Source organism: Monodon monoceros, unplaced genomic scaffold (assembly GCF_005190385.1).
Source record: "Monodon monoceros isolate NGI ecotype Baffin Bay Population unplaced genomic scaffold, NGI_Narwhal_1 Super_Scaffold_19, whole genome shotgun sequence".
NCBI lineage: Eukaryota > Metazoa > Chordata > Mammalia > Artiodactyla > Monodontidae > Monodon > Monodon monoceros.
Window position 1 is genome coordinate 39,271,242 of NW_021703775.1, and position 9,775 is coordinate 39,281,016.

Genomic DNA, 9,775 nt, shown 5'->3' on the forward strand with positions numbered 1-9,775 from the left:
TCTTCCTTGATTGTCCAGTCTAAATTAGATTCTCCTTACTACTTTCTCATAGAACCCATTGTACTGACCACAGTTTAATTACAAGTCTGTGTATGCAGTGTCTGATGTCCATCTCCCCTACTAGACTGGCAACTCATGAAAGCAATCCATTTCATTTGTTTAATTTGTTCAGTATGGTATATCTGGTACTTGTATACAGTCTGGCACATAATAAATTCTTTTGAAGAGAGGGAGGAAAGAAGAGAGAGAGGAGAAAAGAGAGGGAAAAAAAGAAGGGAGGGAGGGAGAATGGAAGGAAGGAAGGAAGGGAGGGAGGGGGGAGGGAGGAAGGGAAGAGGGAAGGGGGAAGGAGAAAAAGGTAGTCAAGCTAGCATATTTTCAATTTTACCCATTTTGTCACTGACAAGCAGTGTGACCTCAAGTAAGTCATATAACCACTCTGTGTCATCTTTCCTGCGTATAAAATGATTCAGCCTCATCAGAGATAGGAAGGTAAGAGGGGAGCATTTGATAAGAGTGCAATCTGCCCTCAAAAATGCAGACAGTTCCCTGCATTTGGGAGAAGGAGGAAAGTTGGAGTAGAAGGGAAGAAAACCTAGAAACAAGTTGGTCCTACTCTGGGGTTGGGTCTCTGGGGGTACCAGAAGGGCAGGGGGACGAAATCCTGAGATAACTTTATTTCCCCAGAGCAAAGAAGACCTGTCCAGGGAGATAGCAAATCTATTGAACTTCCTCACCGCCGGTATTGCACAAACACCATGATTCTCCAGTGAAAGAGAGGGGCCCAGAAAAGGCCCTGGGAGACCCTGAATGCCTGCTAGGTAAGAATGAGGTGTGCCTCCGCGGTGAACTGCATGGACTGGTGATTGTGGCAGGATTGACACATGCTCAGTGGACGGATGCCCAACCAAGGGCAGATGCCCTGCCCGCTCCAGCCACCTCTGTCTTCTGGGTACTACTGAAGGCCCCAGAAATGAGGGACAAGTTTGGGGATTTGACGGGAGGAGGCTGAAATGACTGAGATTACATTTCTGCCTCCTGCAGATTGGGGGCTTGAAGTCAAAGGAGAATAATTTACGTAAAATAGTTACATATTCTTATGCACCTCAATTTGTGAGTCGAACTCCAAACCTGCCACATAATCATTTTGATTAATTTCCTTTGTCTTCCACCTCATAGACCACACACTCTTTGTTCCCCTCATCCTTCACTCTTGTCTGACTCTCTGTCTCCATCTATCTTCTCCTGGTCTCTTCCTTTTGTTCTGCTCTCTTTCTCCAGCATTCTCCTCCAGACATCTCCTTGGTACCCTGCACTGCCTTCCAGCCCACAGTACCCAGAGCAAGAGAAACTGACCCCTGAAATGGTCACACAGTCTGGTCTCTGCCTCCATCATGGGCCTTCCAAGCTCTACTGCCTTTCCAGTGTTTTATAACCTCTTGTTCTCACCTGCTCCCCAAGTGGCTTTTCTACAGTCTTTTTTTTTTTTTTCCTTTTCTATTAGGACTCCTCTGTGATTTTACTAATAACATTTCCACTGAGCAAAACAGCTTATAAAGAAAAAGGAAAGAAGGACCTCTGTGCCTGTGAGATAATGGCCAAAATTCTTCGCCTAACTTTCAATACCTTCCCAGAATGGAAGATTCTATGCCATCCCTGCCCCCACTAGTCTCTCATAGAAGCCTTTCTTTCCACCTGCTAAAGATCCAGGTCTTTAGCAAATTCATATATCTTTAATCTTCAGCAAATTCATATATCTCTTAATCTTATCTAATTCGCTGCTTTTGCACAGTCCTTTCCCCTAAAGTGGCCTCTTTCCTCCTCTTCACCTGTGCTAATTTTATGTGTTAAGGAACAGCGGAAGACGTTCCTGAACACTTCCTGTACACTCTAGCCCACGTCATCACCCCCCTCCCTCACTTCAAAACTTGTATCCTTATATCCTGTATCCTTCTCTTGGACCCTATTCATGTACTGTCCTATGAAGTCACCTATCTCTTTACCATATACATTTTCCCTCCTGAGTGAGATTATTAGATCTTCAAAGTTGGGAACTTATCTTTTATATTGATACTATTATTATTAACAATGAAAACAGTGTTACATATGTAGCAGGTTCCTCCTTCAAGATGCATCAAATGACGTTTATTGAATGAATCCACGGTATCAACTGAATATATGTTTTTTAATTGAATAATGAGATATGGAAGAAACAAAGCAAGCATGTATTGGATAAGTGAACGCCTGAAATGAAGCCAGCAGAGTGCCCAGATGTTCTCACCCATGGGGACAGTTCCACAGTTCCAAGTCACAGTTGGATCACATTTACAAGGCTTAATACCATCCTTACTGACTTATCTCAAGTTTTCACTGATATCAGAAATAAATGTTTTTGTCATGGAGCCTAATTTAAAATTCTTGGCATATAGAAGCATTTTATTCATAAAGTGACTGCTTATAATGATTTGTTTTGTTTTAATATAATTTAACTCAAAGTTACCAGATAGAGAACATTAGATTTTTCTGATGGCCCAGTAAAGCCAAAGGCATTTCAGAAACAAATCTGAGCCAGAGGGCATTATTTTACAGATGAGGACACGGGGGTGCAGAGAGGCTACATAATATGTCCCCCAAACACACAGCTAATTGGTGAAAAGATCTGGTCTAGAATACAGATCCCCTGGGTCCCCATACCATATTCTCTTCTACATACATCCTGCTGCCTCTATTAGTGAAAGAATGAAAGGACATCCTGCAATATAGACAACCCCCCAATTTTTTTTGTAGAACAGTACCTCACAGTTTAATTGATCTATGTATTTATTAGCTAATATTAATGCAGCAGAGGGGACAAAAAGCTCACAAACAGTCCACACATTTCACAAGACACATTGCAGGAAAAAAAGTGACTAAGAAGGACCAATAGTATCCTAGGGTCTTGGTGGATGCATTCCTGGGGGAGATGGACCTCTTATTCCTGGGGGAGGGGGTCTCATTCATGGAGGGGCATGCCTATTGGTGTCCCTCGAGTAGGAGGAAGCCCAATTGGTGGGCCCATGGATGGTCTCATAGCAGGTGGAGGAGCCATAATTCCTGGAGGTAGGGTTACTCGAGCAGCAGGTGTAGGTGCAGTCCCCTGGCCTGGTGGATACTGAGTTAGGGCTCCATCAATGCTGGCAGTAGCAGGAACTGCAGCAGCTGTGACAGTGCCTCTTCCTTGTGGGGTCATTACCTGTTGGGATGGGCCCCCAACCCCTCAGACAAGGCCTGCTAATCCAGCAGGAGCCTGGGGCATTGGAACACCAGTTGGAACACCTCTGCCAGATGCCCTACCAACCCCGGGGCCTCCTGCAGCTCCAGCAAGTGGTACCCAAGCAATGCCAGTATCTCTGGGGGTTGGTCCCTCCACAGTCATGGAAACCAAGTTCTCCCCTTGCAGCAACACCAGACCCAAAACCCGCTTTTCTTCATGCTCTGGCTACTTAGCATTCTTTGGCTTGATCTTCCTGAACTCATCACAATCGCAGAGGATCAAGTTCATATGCTTGTCAAAAGCCTTAAAGGCACCAGTGAAGATCTGGTCATCTTGCAAGATACATCTCATCCTATAGTAAATGTGCTACAGCATCTTGCTTCTCTTTCCCACAGTCATGATTGCTTTTCCACCAAATCCAATGTCCACAGGCAAGTTTCAGGATCCTTAAGACCTAAGGGAAGGCTACAGATCAAGGTATGACGCAGGTTCTCCTACAAACAATGCAAGCTGGGGCGGAAGCTTCGAATAGTAGATACAGCCTGGTTTTTTTCTTTGTTTTTCTCTCTTGGAATCTGCCACCTGGGTGTTCCAATACTGCTTTAACCACCTCTTGGTGTCTCAGCTAAGAATGCCTGTCTCAGTTCCACCTGGAAATCCACCACAGGTACTTGCTGCTGCTGAGGTCGCCTTGGGTACAGGTGACACTCCTGGTTGTTCAGTGAGGCTGTGCTTCTCCGTTTGACTTGGACTTCTCCCTCTGGTACGTGCTGTTCTGTGGTCCATCTCAGGTGTAAACGGTCCCTGGCCCGCTCCATCGCGCCTCTGGCCGCTCTTCAGAACACAATGTTAGGCATCTCCGGTGGCCGTCCCACCCTACGCTACCTTTGCTAAGGTGGCACCAACTAATAGGCTGGCTCTCCCCGCCAACTTTTAAAATGCTATAAAAGACTACAGCATAACCTATATCATGCTGTGTGTAGGAGAAGCATAATTCCCAGCACCCTAAGCAAATCCCTGTGGCAGCTCCTCTCAACACAGGCAGGACTGAAATTGATGTAAACTTGTGATCCAGGACTAGGCGCACATGGGACAGCCAAGCTGAGTTGAAGCCAGTGCCAAGACTTCAACCCTGAAGGCGCAGGAATGGCCAAGTTGAAATCAACCACCTCCACCCTCACATTTGCTTTGTCTTTGAAGATCCTCAGGTAGCCATCCCTCCTTAGTCAAGTCCCTCATCTGACTTTAAACTTGTCTCAGCTGTGTTAAAGGGAGGCCCAATGGCCTAGTCCTCCAATGACACATATGTACCTATTATCAGTGGCCTGCTCATGACAAGGACTTAATCCACGAACACAGGTAGGTGATACCGAAAAACAACAACAACAAAGCAAACTTGGCTAATTAACCAAAAGATTGGATTTCATAGCCGTTTGTTGTTAGCTAACCATGTGGATTTGATTCAGTCTACACATGTGTATCAAAAGGGGGTTGGAATAGAAAAATGCTTTTCATATAGTGTTCCCAGGAACACTGGGGTCTCCCAGAGGGACTGCTATGGTTTTATCAGCTGAATTATCAGGTTAGGCATCCACATGTCCCCAACCTGACTTCAATCAGACCTGTTCTATTTTAATCTACATTAGTATCCTGCTTATGCTGAATCAAAAAACAATCCTGTGGGAATTCCCTGGCGGTCCAGTGGTTAGGACTCCGCACTTTCACTGCCGAGGGCGCGGCTTCAATCCCTGGTCAAGGGATTAGGATCCTACAAGCTGAGCAGCGTGGCCAAATTAAAAACAAAACGAAACAAAACAAAACAAAGCAACCCCCCCCCCACACACAAACACAATCCTTCTTTAAAAAACAATAGTAATAAAAACAAAACTGCACTGTAAATCCACATGTTCTCCAATCTATGAGATATCTGGGGGCAGGCTGGGCCTCACGGAGCCTTTCTGATCGTACCAGGTAGGTCTGAGCCTGCCTGGGGTCAGTCTGCATTGGTGAAAGTGCCCACCACAGAAACCGAAAGAAGCCCTCTTCCCCTCGAGGGCCCTCTAGGCCATAAGTTACTGAGGATTCTAATTCATCCAAAGGTTATAGATGAAATAAATTACTTTTCTCTATTGCTTAGACATATCGTGAAAAAGCGCTGGGGTCTTAACAAGTGTAATTCAATTCAATTCAATTCAATTATGTTCTACCCATTAACTTAGTACTGTTACGTGTTGAGGCAGAGATTTGACATTTTGTCGTTGTTGTTTATTTTTGTTACTGTTTTTTTTTTCCAAACTTACCCCAGAAACTGTAGCTTCTACATCTCCCTATGTAAGAAAACTTAGGGACTGATGTCCTTTTTTCTTTTACGTATTTCCATTAAATTCTTCCAATCTTTATTTAACACCAACTGAGCATCCATTACCAAACTAGGTGCAAGGAGAAAAAAGTTTAAAAGATACAGTCCTTGTATTGAAGGATTTAGTGCGTATCTGAGAGAAGAAACTTCCACACACAACACCAGCAGGTAACAAAGGAAGAGTGTTAGATTAGCTACAAACACCTGCCACAGGTAAATGCTAAATTTGCTTGGCAGCTTGCAAAGGGTGAGATTGGGGCAAGCTGAAGTTCTCAGAGGTTTGTTACTGTTTGTTGCAGGGCTAAAAGTATTTGTACACAAGCGGAGAAACACCCCTTATGGGAAAGGCAAGAAATTAGAAGACAAGCCCCAAGGGGCACTAAGAGGACCACCTGCTTTGGAGGGAGAGCCAACTATGTCAGGGAGCCTGGTACCCAGCCTCCGCCTTGGTGGAGGTTGCTGGTCAAATAACTTACCTGCTCTGGATCACAACCCAGCATCTTCCAATGGAAGTCAGCTCCTGGTCTCCTACATATCTCGAAGACGCATCTCCCCTTAAATGTATTTAATGCTTGCCACATGTTTAGTGCTCACTACCTGAGAGAGAGGCACACGTTATTATTACCATAATCATGGTTTACCACCTGCCTGCCTCACTTGAACCCGTTACTCATGTCATCCCTCTCCCAGGAGGAGCCTTTTGTCATCTCCCAGCGTTCAGGTATCTGCTCTTTGGAAGATGAATTGACTAAATGTTAAATTTTAAAGTGACCACTTCCAAATGCTTGGGGGAACATAAAATGGACAATGGTATTAGGTTTGGATTCCTCAGTAAATATGCTTATTTTTCAGGAGTAGAGTGTGCCTGAGGGTCAGTCAGTGCCTTCTCAAAGGCAGTAAGAAACAGCCCGCTGAGTGACTTAGGGAACACAAGTGCCAAATCCTCGTCCAGAGTAGGGGGTCTTCCCACATGTGAACAATCTTCCACATTTTCCTATGTCTCCCATGATCTCTTTTTCCTAAGCTAGCCATGATAATCTGGGAATAAATTCACATTTTCTAAGGGAGAAATACTGCCAAGCTTGTTAATCTCATGCAGATGTGATGTTACTTTTACTATGTTGTAATATGGCTTCTTAAAAAACAAGTTGGAAGGAGGTGGGGGGAGAAAAGCCCACCAAAAAAAAACAACAAATATTCGCCAACCCATATGGTCAGTAATTGCTGTTTAATAGTCCTCCTATTACAAACCTAAGAGGCAGCAGTCTGAATTACCAGTAGAGTATTAATAAACAGGAATGAGTTAATAGAGCATAAAGACCTTCTCGTGGAACAGTGGGGGAGTTGAATATTCTTTTCTTCAGTCAGCTGTAAGTAATTACTGCATGGTGTGCTTCTGACTATTACCATAACAGAGCAATTGGACGTGAAGAATGGATAATAGTACGGACATGGAGGTATTTTTAGAACATCAGCAGTGAAGCAGGTAACTGGCCTACTCCAGTAGAACCTTTAAATAAGTTTAGAAGACTTTTTTTCCCCCTCTCCTTATGACATTTAGCCAGGATAGAATTTTAAAAAGATCAATCTAATAAATTATTTAAGATAACTTTACAAAGAAGATGCCTGTGATATGTAAATTAGAAGGCAAGAAGGGAGGAAGGAAAAGTCTAAAAAGCCCTGGTGGACGGGAGGCATCTAGCCGACGTTACTGTAACTACATAATCACAGGTTCCTTCCTGCTCCTCTGAGACTACAGCCCGGATGCGAATCTGCTTCACTGGCTCCCACTGGCTGTTCAGGTAAAAGTGAAAATATTCAAATCAGAGCTGTAACTATGATTGCTGGAGTTGTGGGTTTTCTAAAATTGAGTTAGTCATCCTTGGTGATTTAATGATGCATATCATTTATTTTAAAATATTATTACAGGGCATTGACTGAGCGGCGGCACCTTCTTTCCGGGAACTGGCCCTTATTCAATGCGGCGGGGGGATATCAGGGGCTGTGGCGGGCTGAGAGGCTGTCTAGCGGCACAACATATGTTCTCAGATGCAAACAGCTTGAGACTTTGATTCAGAAAGGGGTAATTTTGCAAATGCACACAAATATCATTTAAGGGATATTTTGAAAAAAAAATTTTTTTCAAGGTATAGGTCCTTCCTCCTGCCTTCCGGCTGCATGGGCCGATGCTGATTTTTCACTTTGCAGGTTGGTTAAGCATCATGGAGTGTTTTGGTTCTCAATCAAGAATATTCTTCCCAAGTGGTTCCAAAGTCCTGCGCTTGAAAATAAACACGTGTCCTCTTTGTCTCCTAGCAGCATGTGTCCCAGCGTACAACAGCAGCTCAGGACAGAGCGAGGCAATGCCTTTGATTGAACAGTCCTATAGGTTTTAACCTGCCACTCGCATGGGCGGGAAGATTCCTTCAGTTTGCTATCTTCTTTGGGCAGTGCTGCCGGCTGAAATCCAACAGCGGTGGTTAGGAGCCAGGACCCAAGTCCTCCTCCTGGCAGGATTCCTGTCCTACCTTGTGGCACAGGAGCTGAACCGAGCATGAGCTGCCTCAGTGCTAATGATCTCCGGGTCCCACCTGAAAAGACGAGGTGCAGCCATTGGGACAGGTGGCCATGCTTAACTGATCTCTGCCCACTGCTTTGAAGTCCTCTGACAAACAAATGTGTGTGAAATAAACACGGTCACGTTTATTTCTCCTGAAAAACCACATGATTGTGTCTGAGCTCCACCAGCCAGCATACTCTGATTCATCTAGACGCAGTCCCTTTCTTGATAAAAGATGCTGCGGTGCAAAGTTACAGCTGGGGATTTCACTTGTTTCGCTGGTCGTTCTTAATAGAAGTCAAGGGCACACCTGTAGAGGTGTTGTTGTGACCCAGGCAGAGCAGCCGCTTCTCCATGTGGCTGGGTTTGATTTACTTTTTTTTTCCAAGTGTTTGAAAGGAGAATAGCTTTCTTTTCCTTAAGTCTATACAAAGATAAGGGCAAAAGAAAATCTGGCTAATTAAAGGCCAATTTTTTAATCAAATTTTTCACATAGGACCAAGATTAATGGTCATTTCTAGAAAGTCCTCAAGATCTCATGATCAAGGGCAGTTCAGCAATCAGCACCTCTGTGTTTCTGACAGAGTGACATTTTAAGATACTTACAAGTGACTTTATATGTGAGCGTACTGTTTGTGGTCATGAGTGTGCCCCACTTGAACTTATATCACACCCCAATGAATCATGAACTTCCCAAAGGCATGGGGTGCACCTTTGGGGTTTATACCAAGGGTTGCGTCGTATCCCAAGGACCAGCACAAAGACTTCCCAGGAAAGGATATCATCAACAAAGAGGGCTGTCACTATTTTAGACCTAGAAAACCCTCTGGGGAGCAAAAGAATAAGAAGTTTCTCCCAAGAGTGAGACTAAGGGGGAAAAGAAGGCGCCAACGCCTTTATATCTCCAATTATCTCTCAGAAGCCCAGGGGGAAAGAAATACCTGGAATTGTTAAGAAGCCAAGTAGTTTCGAGGCCAACATTTTACCTCTACAGTGTTTCAGCTGGGACCACCCTAGTCAAGAATTCTTAGTATTTTCAGGTGTTCCCTTTGAAACGACTCAGGCCAACACTCCAATAAGAACCAATGAAAAGGTAAATTATTTAGAATTGAGTATTCAGCTCAATCTGGATAAAACTTTCCAGACCGGTTGACTTCAGCTGCCCTACTCATGGGTTATCATGACAGCCAAGAGAACTCACAAAAAAACTTTCTTTTTCAACATTTGGTAAATAATCCTCTGAAAATGTCCAGTTATATGATAATGTGTATAACAGGGATAATAACATAGGTCTAAATAATCTCTGCCTACTTCATCAATTTCATCTCCTTACCACCCTTCCAAGGACTTCCTTTTAGTTCCTCCATCACCCTGAGCTTATCCCTGCTTCTGGGTCTTTGCACTGTCTACTACTTCTGCCTGGAGAGCATTCAGCCTCGGTTTAAATGTCGTCTCCAAGAAACTACTCTTAATAGCTTTTCAGGCATCCTCTAAGTAAAACTCTACTTTATTTCTTTCACAGCATTTGTACTAGTTGATATTTTTTTGTTTGTTTGTTTGCATGTGTGCTATTTGAAATGTTCTCAATTCTTGACTCCCTCTC

The 9,775-nt window shown here is 43.9% G+C and overlaps 2 pseudogenes across 1 annotated transcript; both read right to left on the bottom strand.

Moving 5' to 3' along the window:
* Positions 1-2,790: 2,790 nt before the first annotated feature.
* Positions 2,791-4,128, bottom strand: LOC114900827 (annotated as a pseudogene). The gene has a single exon (XR_003794950.1). The product of XR_003794950.1 is annotated as an SNRPN upstream reading frame protein pseudogene (transcript).
* On the bottom strand, positions 2,931-3,652 carry LOC114900826 (annotated as a pseudogene).
* Positions 4,129-9,775: the final 5,647 nt, after the last annotated feature.